Consider the following 10273-nt stretch of genomic DNA (forward strand, 5'->3'; position numbering starts at 1 on the left):
TAATGCATGCTTGGACCATTTTTTGTACTTACTGTCAAAATGGCAAAAATAGCAATTATAAACCTGACACGACTGTTTGATGTATATAGAATTGACTTCATTATTAACTACATACAAACTATAGATGGCTATTTGTCTCGTCATATTTCTTTTATTTGCAAGGGTTGAGTGATTAATACACTCCATTAAAACAACATGGAATAAATTTGAAACAATTAAGCAACAAGGAAATTTTATAAACATATTTAAATCAAAATAAAAGAATTATTTATATTAAAAGCTTGAAACGGTAATTTCCAAAGTTCAATACGCACCAATTTTGTCATCTAATAGATACATTTTATATACTGAAAAAAGCTATAAAAAATGCTATAAAAGTGAATAATTTTGTATATGAGGGGAAATTAAAGTTGAGAATGACTCAAAAGCATTAGCATGATATCACATTTAGCTGTTTAAGCCTAAAATTTGGTTGTACATGATGTTTTGTTTGAAAAAAACTAATAAATGATCATCAAACAACTTAGCCGAAAGCAGTGTGACTTTGTATAACACTTTATTGTAACCTTACCTCCAACCTGTTGTTCAGCTAGTTTTCTCCTTTGATAGTCATCTCAGTCTTTGTAACTTTGGACATCAGCAGTTTCTATCATTGCACTCCAACTGTTGTTGTCTTTTCTCTTGTGAACCCGGCTCAACCTCCAAGACATCAATCCTGTAAAATAAGAGTTTGTGAATCATTGAGTTATTGTAACAACTTCTTCAGTCCGGTCCCATGCTAGATCAGGAAATACTGCCCGAATCAGGCAGTATGTTGCGCGAAATCCAGGCAACACAGGCTATAGTAACCCTTCCGAATTTGACAGACTAAGGACTAAATTGTTCTATGGTGATTTTATTAAAGATCGTGGTGTAAATTTTGCTTTGACACACATGAACTACATGTAAGTTGACAATTTTTCACCGAAAAAAAAATTCCACCGTGAGAAAAATAATTTAAATAACAAAACAATTTCTAACGGTTTTTTTTAAAAATTTGATTTAAATATACAAATTAATAATAATAATAATAATAATTTAATCTTATAAAGCGCATTACAAACAAATCTCAATGCTGCTTTACAAAGCACTAAGTATAAAAGCATAAACTCATGGCAACAATATTTAAATATACAGCATTAAGATCACATAATAACATTTTAAAATTAATAAAGAAATAAGTTGATGTATATTGCTGATTCGCATCAGAAATATGAAAGCAAAGGAGGACAGTAGCATGTGAAATATACAACAAAAAAACATGCAATCAAAGCCAAAAAGAACACTAAGGTGCATATTTCACACAAGGAGCAAAACAAAAAGGCAATGCGCAGAAGCAGCAAAAATGAAAATGTGAAATAGGCACAAGTGCAAGAGGCAAGGAATTGGAAAACATACAATGCATATTGCACAGAAATGGAATGCTTTAAAGCACTAAGAACAAAACAACAAGCGTGGAATCGCATAGTAGGCTTTGACAGAGGAAAATCATAAATTTAACCTATACAAAAACAACAAATCAACTGAATCATTAAAATTAATTACTTGCATGCAAAATTTACATAGTAAAAACTGGTTTTCATATCGCTTTACAAAACAAACATAAGAGCATAAACACATGGCAGCAATATCTAATATACATAATTAAAATATAAACCAGCTCCATAAAATGACTGAGGTAAAAAGTTGATGTATATTGCACAGTTATAAAGATGTGTGAAAGTCCACATCAGCGTGAGCAAAATAAGGACATATTAACATGTGAAATATACAGCAATAAAAATACAAAACAATTATTTAGGTCCATGCCGCACAGTGTGTTAGCATGTGATCTTTAATGGATCACAAAGTGAGCAAAAAACATAAGCGACACACAATGCAGCACAGGATTGCACAAAATGATTCTAAGCGGAAATTACACTCTGGTTTTTGTTTTGTTTTCTTTTGATTAATACAACAAAATGGCAAACAAAATAATTGACAACATTAATACACAATAAATACTGTTCATATACAAAGTCACTATATTTGTTGTGACAAATTCAAATGATAGAAGATCAGATAACAATAATAATGAGAGCCCTGGACTGGGGAGAGGTTCCAGAACTTCACCTGCAGTCAATATTTCATGCATCAAAAATATGAGCAAATATTTTCACCATGAAGATGGTATGGCAACCTGCGAAATAACAAACAAAACTAGTAGAGTGACCGGCACAGCGAATACGCGATGTAAGATGTATAAGGAGCTCAGAAACTGAGGAGAGGTTCCAGAACATCACCCTGCAGTCAAATATTTATAGCATCAAAACATAACATTCACACATTAAAATAATATATTGCTCTGCAAAAATATTCATCTCGATGAAACATGTATAAAAACAGCCATGAAAAGACTGAGGGGAGAGGTTCCAGAACATCACCCTGCAGTCAAATTAATGAAATTGCATAATATCATAAAACACACTATTAGATGATGAAACAATATATTGCACTTTTCACGAAAAATATAAATTGCAATCATGCAGCAATGTGACCCGGCACAGCGGTATCTTGAAAAAATTACGGCATCTTCATGGATAACAACAAAACACCATTGCTCAAGAGCAGGACCGGGGAGAGGTTCCAGAACTTCACCCTGCAGTCAAATAATTGAAATAGCATAATATCACAAAACACACTAATAGATGATGAAACAATATATTACACATCGAAGAATACAAAATGCAATCATGCAGAAAGTGGCCCGGCACAGCGGTATCTTAAAAAACACACATAGGCGATGAAATATGATAATATAGGACTTAGGGAGAGGTTCAGAACATCACCCTATATGCAATTCACAGAATTGCAATAGCATAATAAAAACATATTTCATAAATATAATGATGTAAGATGGCGTAGCAGATGAAAAACAGCACAATTATAAACTGATTGATTGAAATGTTGGATGAAAAGATGCGTTTTCAGCTCATGATTTAAACATACTGGTAGAAGATGCTGCTGAATGAATTGGAAGAGCTAGTATTCCACAAAGCAGCAGCTGCATGAGCAAGTGATCTTTTACCGTAGAATTTACGTAGCATAAGACGGTATACTCAAGCTGAAACTCTGAGGGGCGATCTCAACGCTCTGGTTGGTACATACAGCTCAACAAGATCAGAAATATATTCATGGTGCCATACCATTCAGGGCTTTATATGCAAGAAGCAGGATCTTATAACTAGCTCTCTGTTTAATTGGCAACCAATGTAGCTGTTTTAGCGAAGGTGTTATATGATCACGTCATGAAACACGAAGAACAAGACGAGCTGCTGTGTTCTGTACCATCTGTACTTTGTGTATGTCACGATCTGGTAATCCAAACAAAAGGGAATTACAGGAATCAAGCCTTGATGTCACGAAGGCATGTACTAACTTAACGGTGGCATCCTCTGTCAGGTAGCTGCGTATTTGTCCGATCTTTCTTATACGACTAAAGCTCCTTTACTGCGTTATTTACATGATCACTCATACAAAGATTGGGATCCATGATAGCGAGATTTCTTCTTTGGTCGGCGGATGAATCGTAGCATCGCCGATCTTGATGGGCGGCTTCCAAGGTGATTTGTTAAACTTGGAAGAACAATAAATGAGCTCCGTCTTGCTATCATTCAAGACAAGCTTATTCAATCGGCACCATGCTTTCGAATATCAGCGATACAGGCCTCGATTTTCTTGATGGCTTGAACGCGATCTTTAGGCGGGAATGTCAGATATAACTGTGTATCATCAGCGTAGATTATAGTCTTGATGCCATGAGACTCGATGATATCCTGTAGTGGTGCACTGAAGATGGTGAAAGCCAGTGGGCCTGCTACAGATCCCTGTGGAACGCATTCTAAGACAACAGGATCAGATGACACATTTTGTATGCGACAGACTGGGTTCTGCCGCTGAGGTATGATGCAAACCACTGCAGTGCTTTTTCTTTGGCCTTGCCGTGGCGAGTAGCAAGCCTGTCGAGCAGCTGATTGTGGTCAATGAGATCAAAAGCAGCGCTGAAGTCGAGCAATACTAGCAGAGCTTCCTCGCGTTTGTCAAGTGCAGCTAAGATGTCATTTGCACTTTCACAATAGCTGTCTCCACACTGTGAAATGGTCTATATGCAGATTGTGCTGAAGCGTGAAGATGATTGTCGCTAAGATATGTTTGTAATTGTTGCTGGCGCGTATTCGATTACCTTTCCCATAAATGCAAGGTTTGAAATCGGTGGTAGTTAGAGAGGTTGTTGATGTCCAGATTTGATTTCTTCAACAGTGGTATAATCTGAGCGTGCTTTAGCGATACAGGAAACATTCCAGATGTCAAAGGCGTGTTGACTATCTCAGTTATCAGCGGTAATAGCTCATCAAGGCACGATTTGAAGGTGCTAACTGGAAGTGGATCTGATGGACAAGACGTAATAGAAGCAGATTTGATCGCTTTCAAAACCTCGTCCTCTGAGATACGAGTAAATTCACTAAAGGACGTTGCACACGTCTTGTTTGCCTGCACATGTGTTGAAGACGCGATGGTGTTCAATCTATTCTGCAGCTTCTTGATCTTGTCGCTGAAGAATGTGGCAAACAAATTGGCCAAGTCTTTTGGATTCTCGTAATCTGGGAGTTATACGAGATGCCTTTGGCGATGTAAGTTTATCAATCACACGAAACAGATCGCGTTGGTTAGCATCCCGATCTCATTACTGTGAAAATCAGTCTTAGACTTTGTCAAAAGTTGTTTGTATTCTGCACACTGCTCCTTATATAATTCTTTGTCAACAGTAAGACCACTTTTCAACCACTTACGCTCTTGACGCCTTTTTTTCTGTTTGGCTACTCTGAGAGATTCAGTGTACCAAGGTGCATGTGGACGCAACACAATCGTTCTTTCCTTTTCTGGAGCATGCTTGTTAAGGACTCCAGACAGCTTGTCGTGATAATCAGTGACCATTGAATCAAGATCATCAACAGAGATAGAGTCCACAGAAGATTGAATATCTTTCCTGAAATCAGCGTCATTGATTTTGCGTGAGAGCGAGATGTAATAAGCTTCCTACTTAGAGGAGGACGAGTGCTGTTAACAACGGACTTCACGGCAAAGTGGTCAGATGGTAAGCCTCTGTACACAGTCACAGATCTAACAAGTTCGTCGTCATTTCTGCGGATCAAAAGGTCCAGAGTATGACCATCGATGTGGGTAGGTTCCTTTACATGTTGTTGAAGGTTACCAAGTTCAAGCATTTGAAGAAAACGTAATATGCTTTCAGCGGTCATCCACGACATCAACGTGGAAATTGAAATCCCGCCAGCAAAAGGTGATCAGTAGCTGTTGCGCGACAGGGACTCGAGGAACGTCGAAACTCTTCAAAGAACAAAGATGATGTATTTTTGCTCTCAGAATCTGTTTGCGGTCGATAAATTACCAGAAGTTGGAAACCGGTGGAGCCAGAAGAGATACGCATGTCCATATACTCAAATGATTTGAAGTCGTGGGTGTTATTAAAATTGACTTTCAAACCATCACGGACAATGACACCTACTCCGCCACCTCTATAATGCTTACGGTAGATGTGATGGAACTTCGTAATTAGGCAGAGTATTTTTGATATCTGCAAGGCATTTGCTTTATCAGTGGTCAAAAGAACTTTGCCAAAATATCCTCGATTTGAAAAAGCGACAATGATAATTAATTTTGTTTCACTGGTTTCATTTTCCAGGTGATTGGGTATTCTGCATAATTTGATCTTATATACCTCGACACCTGCTGATGTTTGATTCTGTTAGTTGCTATCGATCTTTTCTTATGACGACCACTTCTGCATCCACGTGCAAGAAATTCTAATTGTGAAAGTTTCACTGATGCGTTCACTGATGCGTTCACATAGTGGTTGTTAGCGACACCTTTCCATGCTGAACTAATGAGCTGATTGAGGTATAGGAAAGGTCTCATAATTGCAGCAATTAATACAAGTTACATAAGCAAAATGAATACAGTTTACAATCATATCATGTTGATCAAGGGCTGAAATTGCCAATAACGAGAAACACGATGGTACTAAAAAGTACATATGGTGAAACTATAACAAACATGAAGTCCATTAGCTGAGTACTTACAAACAGTTCATTAAGGATGACAGATGATGCACCAAATTTTCTGTGTTTTGCAGGTCGAAGATCAATTTTCACATGCTTTATTTTAACTAAAATTGATGAAAAAATACTACTAAATGTACATCCATTGATAATTTTCTATCTTTACATACTTATCTACTCTAAACCAAGAAATAACGGATATTAAAAATGATGCTCTATTTGAAATAGAGAGCATTGTATTTAGGATACCATGTTGCGACTTGGCAAAACACTGCCTGATTCGGCAGTACTTCCTGATCAGGCAGTCGGACTGGACTGTTCAATAAACACAATTTTTCAACGTATATCTCTTGTTTTGTGAATCCTTCTTAACCTCAAACAACAACCCTGTTACATAGAGATATCAATGGTGAGTTTTTTGCATCATTTATGAGTTATTGTAACCTTAAGCTAAGCACATATTCTGTTCTTGTTCATATTTCTGTTTGCAATTGAAAATCATGTCCAGGAGTGGTAATTATAGCATTTTCATCTCAAAATTGAGAACATTATTAAAGTGCATCCATATGAATTTTAATGCCTGTTTTCTTCCTGTTTTCCGTATCCTGCATGGGGACACCTGGGAATAATATGGTGCCAAATGCAGTCAATGGGTCAAACAGCTTTAAATCCTAACTAAGAATTCTTGGGTAGGCCAACTCATTAGAGGGCAAGACCTGTGAATTCAAGCACGCTTAGAGGGCACAGGCATGGAAAATTCCATTTGGAAGAGGGTGTCACAAAACCGTATATACAAATTTAGTACTTTCTGTCAATCAAGTATGGTTTATTCTCTACATGTTAAATCATGTTAAAGCATAGTCCTTATAATAACAGCGACCGCCTTGATGAGTAAATGACAGCAAACCAGTGAAAAAATACCCCAAAACTTCGGTCCGTGGAGCTCTATGCCGACATGTCAAAGAGCGCATTATCAATTGGATTAGTCGACCAGAGCGGACAATTCGATTGCTCATTGGATTAATATTATCATGTGGTAATAAATTTGCATTGGACAATCGATTACTATAATGGTTTAGTACTGCACATCTCGGTTTAATCGTCACTAAGCAGATTATGGCTGGAAAGGTCACAGTGAATTTGCCATGGACATAACTGCACTATGATTTTCTTTACAATAATTCAAATCTATGCCTCTGAGTACATGACAATTATGACAGAATTTTTTTTTTTTTTTTTTTTTGAAGTTTTTATTCCCTGTTCTTGGAGCTGGTTGAGGGAGTAAAAACATACACAATGGGCCACCAGTTCCCAACAATCATGAATTAAAACATAATATTATAGTCAAAATGTTTAAGAACAGGTACAAAGGACAATCACAAAAGAGACAAAGACGATGGACAAAGAGAACGTTCACTCTTACAAACAAAACACAAGCACCAGTCTTGTATCAAACAAGTGCACAATTACTTGGTTACACCCATCTTGATCCTGCCATAATCAGTTTGAAAATAAATGAAGAAAAGGACAACAATTTAAGATGCTTCAAGATCAATGGTCCATTTTTCACGGCAGTGAAATGATGCCACTTGCACCCACATCTCATATGCACAGTTTATCCCTTACATATCCTGTGTCTTGAATAGCTATATGTGGTTAACCAGTGTGGTTAAGAGGCTAAGAAATAATTCCTAATATCCCATATCCTAGTTTGTATGCCTTTATCTAAGCTTGCCACACTGACAACTTAATATTTAGCCTTACACCGGAAAGAGTCTGTTAAGTGCAGGAATTTTTTAGCCATTTTTATAAACATGTTTTCAATTGGCTTATAGCCATCACATGCTGACAATACACATAACTGATTGGTTAATCAAAACTACCATTTCATGGTCAGGCCTAATCACAAAGTAAATATATCATCTGTAATTAGAAAACTATGCAGCAGGCGATTTACTTCAGAAAAAGTTGCATTGCACAAAACTCCCAGCAAACACAAAAACGTTTTTAAAACGTTTTAAATGAGTTATATTTTGGGTTTTGGTTTAGGAAAAAACGTTTTAATAACATTAAAATGTCGGGTTATATAAAGGTCATGAAATCGTTTTAAAATGTTTTGTATGAAAAACACACTACATAACAATATTTTTAAAATGTTTTCGAAATGTCATTGTAAACTATTTTTGCAAACATTTTTGGCCAAATATTTGGTCCACACTTAAATAACATTATGCTAAAATATTTGAACCAGGCAAACACAGAAATGTTCTTAAAATGTTTTTTACAAAACGTTGTAATAACATTTAAATGTCGGGTTATATAAAGGTCATGAAAACATTTTAAAAACGGTATTGTAAATATTTTGGGCAAACATTTTTTTGCAAAATATTTTTTCAACCCCAAAATAACATTCTGTTTAGAATGATTTGCACCAAATTTTCAAAAATGTTTTTGGAATGTTATTAAAACGTTTTTATACCATTTATATAACCCGACATTTAAATGTTTTCTGTAAAACATTTGTGTTTGCTGTGCAGTAAATTACGAGCAAATGTTTTTTAATGTTATAAAAACGTTTTATACCATTACTGTACCCTTCATATAACCCGACATTTAAACGTTTTCTGATAACCTTTTATAACCTTTTGCGAATGATGTCGAATACGTTTTGTGTTTGCTGGGCTAAGTCCATTATCTATAGTTAATTGAATGTTTATTGACTCTTGTAATAACCCAGTTAACTGAATGTTTATTGACTCTTGTAATAACCCATGTGTATTTAAACTTGTATAATATTGGTGTTCATATAAAAGCTGGACCATGACCCTGACATAAAATTCCTTTAAAAAGGAACTAACGCCCAATGTGAGCTTGGTCGTGATGTGGTGAATTTCATGGTGTTTAGATTTGGCATTAAATATCTCTTGCAAACCCGGTGACACCTCATTATAGAAATCAGACCTGTTGATAGGTTGTAAGAGGATAGCCTTTTCCAGGCATAAATTGGGCCATATATAAAGAAAGTTTTGCTACTTTGCAACGCAATAACAAACTAAATGCAAAATGAGGTTTTTAAAAAATATTGTTTTCCAGAGTCAAGACGCAGGTATCATTATTAAAGTCATAATGTACAATCTTTTTTCAGAATTTACCTTTATTTTTTTCAAAACCGATTTTTTGGCATATTTGTAATACTTACACATGTTCTAACTTAAATCTATGAGCAAACTGTCAAATTCGTCCTATTTATAGTAAAAAGGGACGATTTTCTGTTGGTCTGACATAAAGTCATAATTTTAGATTATGACTTTATGTCGGGCTACCACGATCAAAACCGTAGTCTCCTACAAAACTAGCTTGGTTACACTCCTCCACATGCGGAGGGAGCGTAACCAAGCTGGCCGCGTAGGAGACTAACTCTGAGGCCGCACTCGCTGTCCTAATCCAAATAGTGCAGATGTTTCGGTGATAAAGGTGAAGTTTATGATGTTGTTTCTTTGCAAATTCCCAATGTTTTTCGCGTCCAAATGTATTGGGAACTTTCATAATGATTGCATATTATCATTTTAGAAGAAAAAAAGAAAAATTTAAAAATTTAAAAAGATCGTACATTTAGGCTTTAAGTCTCATATCACTTATTTATTGTCAATAAGTGCAGAGTAGGTTAGATATGAATATTAAATGTTAGACCAAAGTAGCTAAAAGTACATGTACTATAAGGGTGGTGCAATAATTATATGTGTACCTGGAAGGTGAATTATAGGGGGGCAAAGATTTTTTGGCAGGCCAAAAGGGGGGCAAGCATTTTTTTGGCAGGTCGAAAGGGGGGGGTCAAGCGATTTTTGGCAGGTCGAAGGGGGGCAAGCAATTTTTGGCACAGATATTTTGGGCACCGTTTATATTACGCCTAAAAAGGCGTGAGGAAAATCGCATATGAACACGTTCAAATATGCAGTTTCACTGCCGCATTATATGTTAAGACAATTTAAGGTTTTAAATTGGTTCCCCAAAATCTTGCATGTAAGGGGGGCAAAGATTTTTGGCACGTCAAAAGGGGGGCAAAGGTTTTTGTACGCGTCGAAAGGGGGGCAAAGGTTTTTGGCACGACCAAAGGGGGG

The 10273-nt window shown here is 36.3% G+C and overlaps 1 protein-coding gene across 1 annotated transcript in view; it reads left to right on the top strand.

Moving 5' to 3' along the window:
• The window catches only part of LOC140171427 (uncharacterized), a 443410-nt gene that overhangs the window by 413739 nt on the left and 19398 nt on the right, over positions 1-10273 (top strand). The window lies entirely within an intron of this gene.

This window comes from Amphiura filiformis, chromosome 15 (genome assembly GCF_039555335.1).
Source record: "Amphiura filiformis chromosome 15, Afil_fr2py, whole genome shotgun sequence".
Taxonomy (NCBI): domain Eukaryota; kingdom Metazoa; phylum Echinodermata; class Ophiuroidea; order Amphilepidida; family Amphiuridae; genus Amphiura; species Amphiura filiformis.